The sequence below is a fragment of the Pinus tabuliformis genome, chromosome 3_2, assembly GCF_031772625.1.
Source record: "Pinus tabuliformis cultivar Carrire ecotype Pingquan chromosome 3_2, CPIR1, whole genome shotgun sequence".
Classification (NCBI taxonomy): domain Eukaryota; kingdom Viridiplantae; phylum Streptophyta; class Pinopsida; order Pinales; family Pinaceae; genus Pinus; species Pinus tabuliformis.
In genome coordinates, this window is record NC_142302.1 from 341,050,209 (window position 1) to 341,061,193 (window position 10,985).

The following is a 10,985-nucleotide window of genomic DNA, read 5'->3' on the forward strand; positions in this document are numbered from 1 at the left end:
AACGAAGACCCACCATCTAATTATTTAAAATAAACATATACCATTTTCACTCATTTAATACCCATTAACAAATCACATGTTAATTTCACTTTACAACCTTCCAAATTCTATCACCCTAATGCGAATCACCTCACCTGGAAGATAATTGGCCCTTTGTAAAATTCCACATTCTTTAAGTCAAGACGTGGCAGCCAATCAGTTTGTAAGCGAACCACCCTTTATATAACATTCCAAATTCTCCGACTGCACGCCATCCTTTATAATATTCCACATTCATTAACCGAATGAATACGACGTAGCGAATCGCTTTGTTGCGCAAATTGCCCTTTACAACATCGCGCATATTTTTAACTAGATACGGCGCAGCGAATCACTTTGTAGCCGAATCGCCCTTTATAACATTCCATATGTTTTAATATATTATAATGCAGCTAATTAATTTATTATTTTATATTAATATGGAAAGTTGGTAGATATTTTGGTGATTAATTTTTAGGATAATTTATTTAGAATAATTTGTTTATAAAAGGCCAAATGAGATATTAAGATACGATATTTAATTATATAGAAATATAAATATGTGTATTCTGGAATAGAATTTCCACATTATTAATTTAAAAATTAATATTATTATTAATTAAAAATAAAAAGAATGAGATTTATTTATTTGAGATTCATTTCAAAGGTACTTAAACTCTTTTTTCTTTTGAGTTTAATTAAAGAGTTGTCATGTTTACCAGTTTTATATTCAATTTAGTTATTATTTATGACATTGATTATTATTACTTATTGTTGTTGTACTATGTTTTTGACTCAGGGTTACCCCCTCTTACACCTACAGTATGCATAAAAATGCATAAACACATCTTTCCTAGGTATTTAACTCACAAGAGAGTCAAATCTACAATCTCTAATAGTTAAGGCCCTCTTTTAGTCTCATGTGGAATGATTCATAGACTCAACAAGTCTAAACATTAATCCTCCCTTTCCTTTCTATCAAAAATTAATCACCCCCGCTAAAACCTCCTATCGGGACTCTGTCACCCCACATAAACCTTAGTTTAAGCTATTAGCCCGCATATATAACCTTCCCCCTTTAAACGTGGGTTAATATACATTTATCGCATAAAAGCTTCTACCGACACTCTTTTCCTTTACAAATCATTTACAAAGGAAAAACCCCGCATTTCATACCTTTCCGCCTTGGTACGGCTTCTGTACAAATCCCGAGATACACCTTTATCGCAATTGGGTATCGGCCTTCTGCGATTTACATAAACCCATACTCTCGCTTTCCGATATGCGATTTTCCTTTAAAACCGGGGTCACATCACTTTAACGCAAATACATAGGAACAATGGGAAAACAAGCTCCGAACATATAAATAGGAACTCAAATATTATACACCTGCATTCATATATCTATGTCGGGTCCACTCTGCAAAGTTCCTCCTTCGATCCTCGGTCGGCGCGATCTTCGATCACCAGTTGGCAGTCTATCATCGATCGCTATGTCATATCCACCATCGCATTATCCCTTGACTGCTCCAATATACAATTAGCGATTAGATCTCGACTCTCGATCTGAATCTCGATCCGACGGCTCATGATCTATTGCATCATCGTAATCGTAATCACTCCACGGTCGGTTCCGTTAACAACCAGGCCTTTCGCCGATGCGATAAAGACTTACGAACCTGATAAAGATATAGGGTTCCATCTATAAAACTTCAAGTCCGGATTTCAGATCCGGTGTTGTGATTTGTGCCGATTAATGTAAATTGGATTTACGTTTGCGGGACTTAATCAATACATAAACTAAAAAAATCCTGCTGAACTGATGCGATTCTACCTGGACCATTGATCTTCGAGATCTAACGGTTCCTGTGCATCAATTCTTCATTTCCTCCGCAATTCCTTTTTACTTAGAATTTACGTTGTTTCTTCAGCATTTGTTTGTGATTTGGGTTTTCTTCAAGGTTTCACTCTTTGCCTCCATTGCTCAACTTCTCTGATCTTAACTCTTCTATGAAATCTCACTTCGTTATTTCACCCGAAAGCTTCCCTCTGTTTCCTCAATTAGATTCAAGGATCCATTCATGATTCCTCTGAATCATTCTATTCCTCTGCATCCTTCAAAATTCTTCCTACAACCTGTTACAGAGCCTACGAATTCACAAGTAATTTATTCATGAAATACTCTTCAACACACTAATACAGTCAGGAATAAACATCTATATATATAAATATAAACAATCAATTACATATCCGAGACTCTGTGCCTTGCACAGGCCTGTTCTTCAATATCATGGCCTCCTTGTGCTCTGCCCATAGGCTTACATTTATGCTAGAAAGTTCTGTTGAAATAATCCTGGTTTGACTCCTAAATCCTCTGAATTGACTCCTAAATCCTCTGTCCACTTCTACTTCAATTAAGTCCTAAAAGCTCTCTCTCATCCCTTGAATCATGAAATTGTTTTAAGAGTCCTGATTGACTTCTAACTCTTGTCATTTATTCACCACTCATGTTCTCATTTATTTGAGAGCATTTACAACTTCCTCTCACTATCTAATTAATTTCTATTTTATGCACTCAAAAGCCTAATATTACATCAATTTATCACTTAGGAATTCAACTTCCTAAAAATACATGACCCCTTAAGTCTACTTAATTACAATGATTTTCCTTAGGCTGAATGCTCCTGCATCAAACTCCCAAAGTAGAAAATATTCATGATCTCCTGATCATGTGTCTTATGATCTTTGTCTTCCTGGATCCCGTACTTTGTTTTGTAACTGCTCAGATGCCTTGTTCCTTTGCTGCTGTTGTAATTCTGATGTCTTTTGCTCCATCTTATTCTTCTTGTCAATTAGGTTCAAACTCTGATTGATCATGCTTCCTGCTGCTACCATTTTCCTCCATTTGGACTGCTTCATCATCAACTTCCACATCTCTTCAATCTCTGTCTCCAGTACATCCTTGGATTGGTCCATGTTCTGCTTCTTATTCTACCTCCTTCTGTTTGTTTCAGGTTACTGCTACTGTCCACTAATTCTCTAGACTGCTGCTGGTTACTTTCTCTTTGTAGCTGCTGGCTTACTTTTTCTTCTTCTTTTTCTCTTTTTCCAACTTTTTCTTTACTTACTTTTACTTCTGCTTTTCTTGCTACCTCCTTATCATCCTTACCCTCTTGTACTGAATCAAGATTTTCCAACATTCTCTCCAACAATTTAGCATTTTTGTTCCATGGATTAAATACTTCCACAGAACCTTCTTCTTTCATCTTTATTTGGGTGCTCATTTGTGCCAAAATTCCTTCAGCCTATGCAACAAAACCTTCACTCACAAAACACTGGTTAACATAAAAAAACATAATACTTATGTGCCTTATCTTCCTTTGGCAATAATTCAGTTTGTTGCTCTCTTTCTTTCTCCTCTGTCAACAGATCAGTATGCTGATTTGAATTCTCAAAAGAATTCATGAGATTGTCGACTAGTCTCTCCTCCACATCATTTGTTCTAATGATGCCTTCCTGCCCTTTTCCACTGTAATGAACTCCTTTTTATGCAATCATATTGTCATACTCTGAATTTTCTAGCAAATATTCCAGCAATTCAATTTTTATGTGACACTTTGCAAGTGTTTTATCATCACTTATGTTTCCTGAATTTATACACAAATTATTAGTTTGGAAATCATAAGGTTCAATAGTCTCAACTGTTGCTTCACATATCAGCTCTTCAAACTAAATTTCATCTCCTTCTTTCACAAGAACTTGTTCCTGTGTTGTCACATCTTCACACATCCATGCATTGTTAAATTCTTTCTGCTGCAAAAAATCATTGCTTCTCTCATTTAAGAGATATTCTCCATCCTCTACTTCAAAGTTTTTATCTCCTCAAAGATACTTCTCCATACTTCTGACAGCTTCAAAATATTACTCATCCTCTGCAAAGCACTCCTTTATTAGTGTTCTTTCTCCCTTTGTTAAGTCTTTTTCATAGACTTCTTCCTTCTTAACATCTTTCAGTAGATGTCCTTATTTCTTACTGACTGTCTCAACAGCTTCCATGGCTATTTCCACTGTGCCTATCATCATGGTGAATTGATGATCCTTTACTGTGTTTTCAACTAACATAGTCTCTTCTCCAAGTTTGCCTTTAATCTCTTGTTGTTTACCTCCTCCAAGAGCTATCCTTGTCTCACCATCTGCATTAACATTCTCTTGTATTTGTTTTACATCAATAACATTAATCAAACTCATTTGATTACCTTTCTGAGACAATATTCCTTCATTCTTCATCAGAATAAGATCCTGATTCCTCATCTCTATGACAGCTTCTATAGACTCATCCATAGACTTTTCCTTCTGTATGCAATCAAATTCTTCTTCTTCTGAGAAGTTTTCTTTGTCACCTTTTACTTCTAGATCTTCATCTCCTCTGAAGATATCTTCAAAATGTTTCTTTTCTCCTACAATACTTGCCATCATACACAAACTATCAGTTTTAAAAACATAAGACCCTGTGGTCTCACTAGATGCTTCAGCCATCATATCTCCTTGCTGTTTGAAGTTCTCTTTATGACTCAGAAATTCTTCGATGGTCTCCTCTTCAATCTCTTCAAGCCCTTCACTTGGTTGCTTAATATCTTTCCCCAGCTGTATATGAGACCTATCTATCTCATCTTCTTCCATAATAGAATTTATATTCTGCTTGTCTTCTTTCTTCTTTATGACAATATCAGCAAATTGTTCTTGTTTACATGTTTCACCTACAAACATACATAAATTGTCAGATTTAAAATCATCATACCTTTTGGTCTCACTTGAAGTTTCAGTCTTCAAGTCTTCATCTTCAGTCAGCATCCCCTCATGTTGTTTTGAACTATCCCAATAGTCCATGAGATCTTCACTTGATCCCCATTCTTTATCTTCAGTGTAGTCTTCACTTTCTCCTAGAATTTCTCCTTGTTCTGGTTCACAAATGTACTCTTCCATTTCCAACTCAACTTCCTTGAGTTTCTTTCTCAGTCACTTTACTTGATTTTGCTATGGCCTTTTCTGCATCTCATGCCACTTCACTGGCTTCTTCCTCAAGACCCAACCTAGTCTCTAGTTTTCCTCAAGTATCATCCCTTAATACATTGAGTTGTTCTTTTATCTCTGCAATTTCTTTGTCAATTTCCTCTTGACTCATCCTCTTTCCATTTGCATTGGCATCCTCTTTCTTCATCTTTCTTCTACTTTGGCTTCTCTCTAAACCTATACTATGACTATCAGTAGTCATCTTCTTCTCCTCTTCCTTCATGAGCTCCTCACTCATCTACAACAAGCCTCTGAAACAACTAGTCCTCCTCGCTGCAATCTTACCTCACTAAGCTCTCCTCACTCAGTCTTTTGGTAAGCATGGGTCCTCTATCTGGAACCTTATTTTGAGCAACACATTTGCTCCTTCTAGGCTTCTGCAATATTTCAATCTCTCTTGAGAACACTTCAATTGTCCTCTCTATGTCCAATCTCTTGTTGGATTCTTCAGGTTCACTGCCACTTTTCCTTCAAATTGTTTTCCTTACTCTGTCTTCAAGAACACATTTGGTTCTCCTCTCAAAACTTCTCTTGTTGTCACCTATGCATTAGTATAAAAACACACATTCTCAATTTAAAATAGAACATATTACCTCACTTTCAAGATCTCAGCATGATCTTGTTTCACTATTCCACTTGTACTTTGTATGGATTGTCCTCTATCTCTTGCATCTGCAAGTTCTGCTACACATCCCCTCCGTGTGCCTACTGTCTATCAGATTACAATCTGATCTTTCCTCTTGCCTACATAAACACCTAACACATAACTTTGTTCTCAATTCTTTCAAGAAATGTTCAGACAGAACTCCTTTAATCTGCTCTGATACCAAATGACGTAGGGTTACCCCCGCTTACACCCACAGTATGCATAAAAATGCATAAACACATCTTTGCCAGGTATTTAACTCACAAGGGAGTCAAATCTACAACCTCTAATAGTTAAGGCCCTCTTTTAGTCTCATGTGGAATGATTCATAGACTCAACAAGTCTAAACAGTAATCCTCCCTTTCCTTTCTATCAGAAATTAATCGCCATTCTAAAACCTCCTATCGAGAATTTTAAACTCCTATCGGGACTCTATCACCCCACATAAACCGTAGTTTAAGCTATTAGCCCACATATATAACCTCCCCCCTTTAAACGTGGGTTAATATACATTTATTGCATAAAAGCTTCTATCGGCGCTCTTTTCCTTTACAAATCATTTACAAAGGAAAAACCCCACATTTCATACCTTTCTGCCTTGGTATGGCTTCTGTACAGATCCCAAGATACACCTTTATCGCAATTGGGTATCGGCCTTCCGTGGTTCACATTAACCAATAGTCCTTCGGCTTTCTGAAATGCGATTTTCCTTTAAAACTGGGGTCGCATCACCTTAATGCAAATACACAGGAACAATGAGAAAACAAGCTCTTAACATATAAGCCAGAACTCAAATCTTATACACCCACATTCATATATCTCTATCGGGTCTGCTCTACAAAGTTCCTCCTCCGATCCCCGATCTGCGTGATCTTCAATCGCCGATCAACGGTCTATCGTCGATTGGTATCAGCATATCGCTATGTCATATCGACCATCGCACTGTCCCTTTACTTCTCCAATATGCGATTAGTGATTAGATCTGGACCGTCAATCTGAATCTCGATCTGACGACTCACGATCTATCGCATCATCGCAATCGTAATCACCCCACGGCTGGTTCCATTAACAACCAAGCCTTTCGTTGATGCGATAAAGACTTATGAACCCGATAAGAATATAGGGTTTTGTATATAAAACTTCAAGTCCGGATTTTGGATCCGGTGTTGGGTTTTGCGCCGATTTCCAATGTAAATTAGATTTATGCTTGAGGGACTTCATCAATACATAAACTAAAAAATGCCGTTTAACCACTGCGATTCTACGTGGACCATTGATCTTCGAGATCTAACGATTCCTGTGCATCAATTCTTCATTTCCTCTGCAATTCCTTTTTACTTAGAATTTATGCTGTTTCTTCAGTGTTTCTTTGTGATTTGAGTTTTCTTCAAGGTTTCACTCTCTGCCTCCATGCTCAACTTCTTTGAGCTTAACTATTCTGCGAAATCTCACTTCTCTATTTCACCCTAGAGCTTCCCTCTATTTCCTCAATTGGATTCAAGGATCCATTCATGATTCCTCTGAATCATTCTGTTCCTCTGCGTCCTTCAGAATTTTGCCTACAACCTGTTACAGAGCCTACGAATTCACAAGTAATTCATTCATGAAATACTCTTCAACACACTAACACAGTCAGTAATAAACATCTATATATATAAATATAAATATTCAATTACATATCCAAGACTTCAGTGTCTTGCACAGGCCTATTCTTCAATATCGTGGCCTCCTTGTGCTCTGCCCGTAGGCTTACATTTATGCCAAAACGTTTTGTTGAACTAATCCTGGTTCGACTCCTAAATCCTTTGAACTGACTCCTAAATCCTCTATCCACTTCTACTTCAATTAATTCCTAAAAGCTCTCTCTTGTCCCTCGAATCATGAAACTATTCTAAGAGTCCTAATTGACTTCTAACTCTTGTAATTTATTCACCATTCATGTTCTCATTTATTTGAGAGCATTTACAGCTTCCTCTAACTATCTAATTAATTTCTATTTTATGCACTCAAAAGCCTAATATTACATCAATTTATCACTTAGGAATCCAACTTCCTAAAAATACATGACCCCCTATGTCTACTTAAGTACAATGATTTTCCTTGGGCTGAATGCTCTTGCATCAGTTTTTCTTGTTACATCTTTTTAAATATATATCAATTTAATTCATATTTTATCTTCTTCTTTTTTTTTATAATTAATAACTATCATAATATGATGATGATGATTGGATAGCACCCACAAGGGACTTAAACCTGACCTATAACAAGGAGTGTCTTAACAGTGCACCCATTCAATGTCAATCCAAAGCCCCATAGGCATTATCATTATTATAAGTTAATCATATATACATGTAAAAAATTCTTAACCATCACTTCGACTTTACCTTGAAAATTACTAAGTTATAAATAGGTTTTGTTCTCATACCATGTCTTGTCAATACCAAGTGCCCAAAAAAACCATAACTCATTTCACATGAAACTTGTTCATATGACATTTTTTACTCAATTAATCAATTTAATTAAAAGGGAAGAAGGGGCATAACCTCTTTGGAGATAAATGTAAACCTTTGATTTTTAACTATTACTAAGAATATTTTACAATATTCTATCAATCTTAAATCCCTACCATCCACATAATAATTATTGATAATGAAATTAAAAAATTGCAATGTTTATTCTGAAATAAACTACCATCCACATAATAATTATTGATAATAAAATTAAAAAATTTCAATGTTTGTTCTGAAATAAACACACCTATTAGTGTAATAATAATAACAATTTAAAATAAAGTTATAATTTTTTATTTTAATTTTAATTTTGGCAATGAGAAATGTATGAAGTGTTAAGTAAGTAAGTGTCTTGACATTTATTATGGATTGATCCCTCTATGTGTTTATGAGTTATTGAATGCTAGTTATTTTATATTAATGAAAAGATAGTAATGTAATGTTATTATTTCACTAAATTAAACATAAGGTTATTTTATAATATACAAACTTAGATACTAATATCAAGAGGCATCACAAATTAACTTCTTCATATGACAACTTAATAAATTTGATTTTGTTTATGCTTGATAAATCTAAGCTTAAGATGGATATATGATGGTTTAATTTATAAATTTTTACACTCACATATGTTTATTTTCATTTAGCTTATTTATCTTTTTAGTCTTATGCCATGCCATATGAAAACATCTTGTGTATACTAAGTTATAAAAAAACTCTTTATTTTTAGTGTAATTAAAGAAAATAATATTACATAAAACATATATTATTCCAAAAATAATATTTAGCATATTAATTATTATTATTTTTAGTCGATTTGTATTAACTGAAAATAAAAAATTGCATTATTTCATTTGATTTGTATTTTTTCCGAGATGTCAATCCATTCTCAAGAGTTATCAGGAATAAATGTAGATGAAACAATGGCATCAATTTTTTCAGATAGTTTTGTTGCTTGAGGTTCTATTGTGTTTGTTGTTTCTTTGTCATTATCTGAGTGATATGATTTGTGGATATGTTGGTGTCCAACTATTGACCTTGTCCAAATTATGGCCGAGTCTCGCTCAATTTCATTTGAAGAATGGGCTTCCTTGAGATGGCTCTACATGTGGCAGAGCCAAATTTGTAATAGTTGATCTGGTGGTAATTGTCTTTTGTTGCTATGTGTTATCCTAGTGAGTTGAAGTAGTCTTGAATCTTCTTGTTTCCTTTGGATTTTTCCATCCATGACTCTTTTTATTAGCATCTGGGTGAGGATAACGCCCTTGCAAAAAAGAGTAGCCATTTTGAAGATGATAGAACTATTGACAAGTCCGGCAATGAAAATCAGTGTTTTCATAGACCATTGGTTATAAATAACCCCCCCGCACCTCTACTTGAGAATAATTTTATTATGCAACCCTTTATTGAGGTTCACTTCAACACATATGCAAAGAAATGTAACAATTCCTTTCACAACCCTTTCATTGTCTATTTTAATGAAGAAACAAGTTTCCCATGTAACCTAAGATATCTAGTTGCTCAAATGAATGGGAAGGTTAAGAAACATTACCGAGACTAGAACTTCCATAATTTTCATGGAAAGAGGTCAAAATAAATAAACCATGGTTGAAATATGAGACCAGAAAAACGCAAAAATTAGGTTCCTTGATAAAAATCTTATATTGGTCCTCTAATTTTTTTAAAGAGCATAATAAATAATCATTTTGAAAAAAAATTCAAATATGTATTCTCATACTAGTTCTAGTGTACTAATTCCATAAGAGTAGGTATGGATGGCCAAAAGCCATTACAATGATAAATAATTTACAGTTGTTCATAATGAGTAGACAAGAAGTGGGATACAATGTTATCCACTTCAAGACATGGTATTTTTGTTACCTGATACTTAATGAATGTTGGCCCTGAGATATCTTTATGGTTCAGAGGTGAATGTCCTAGCTTTAGGACATCCCTAAAGGATTTGGATTGACAAGAGGAGGATGCATCACATCCTTTGCCTCTCCTTCCTTATCTTGATACCAGATAAATTAAGGCATCCTTGGATATGCCATACTTGCTAAGGTATTTTAGATTCTGAAACTTCCTTACTCCGTGTAGGAGTCAAATACTACCACATTAGGGTTTCCATCCAATCTTGTATCCTCTTTGCAAGTGAGGAAATGTGATCTATGGGTTTGACCTGCAGATAGAAGGATCATGTTAGGTCCCTATAATAATACTGTAGTCCCCATATTGTGATTTTCATTCCAAATAGAAGCTCACTATTATTATTGTGTATCCTTACATTATTATTGTTATGTAAGCCCTAATTATATGTTGAACCTTTAGATTCCTATATATACCAAGGAGGCCTTGTCATTTGAATCATCCATGCATTTTTCATTTATGTGATGTATAGGAGGTTTCCCCCTTGAATAGGCTTACTTTCAAGTCTTTGTTCTATCTTTTCTTCTATTTTTGTGATCTGTTTACATCAAATTTGGTATCAGAGCTCTGGATCGTAGGGTTTCGCTACTTCAAATAGGTATTCTTTCAATTTTCACTATAATGTTTTTTTCGTGAGGTTTCAGAAGCTGAAATTTTGACCACACGGAGCCAAAATTACTATGAACATCATATAAAAATTTCATTTCTTGGTTCACTATATTCTCAAAGATATGGTTTATGGAAGTCATGGCTTTTGTATGCTCCATAATTTAGTCTTTGACAAGCGAATCTTGGAAAATCGTCCTAAATTTC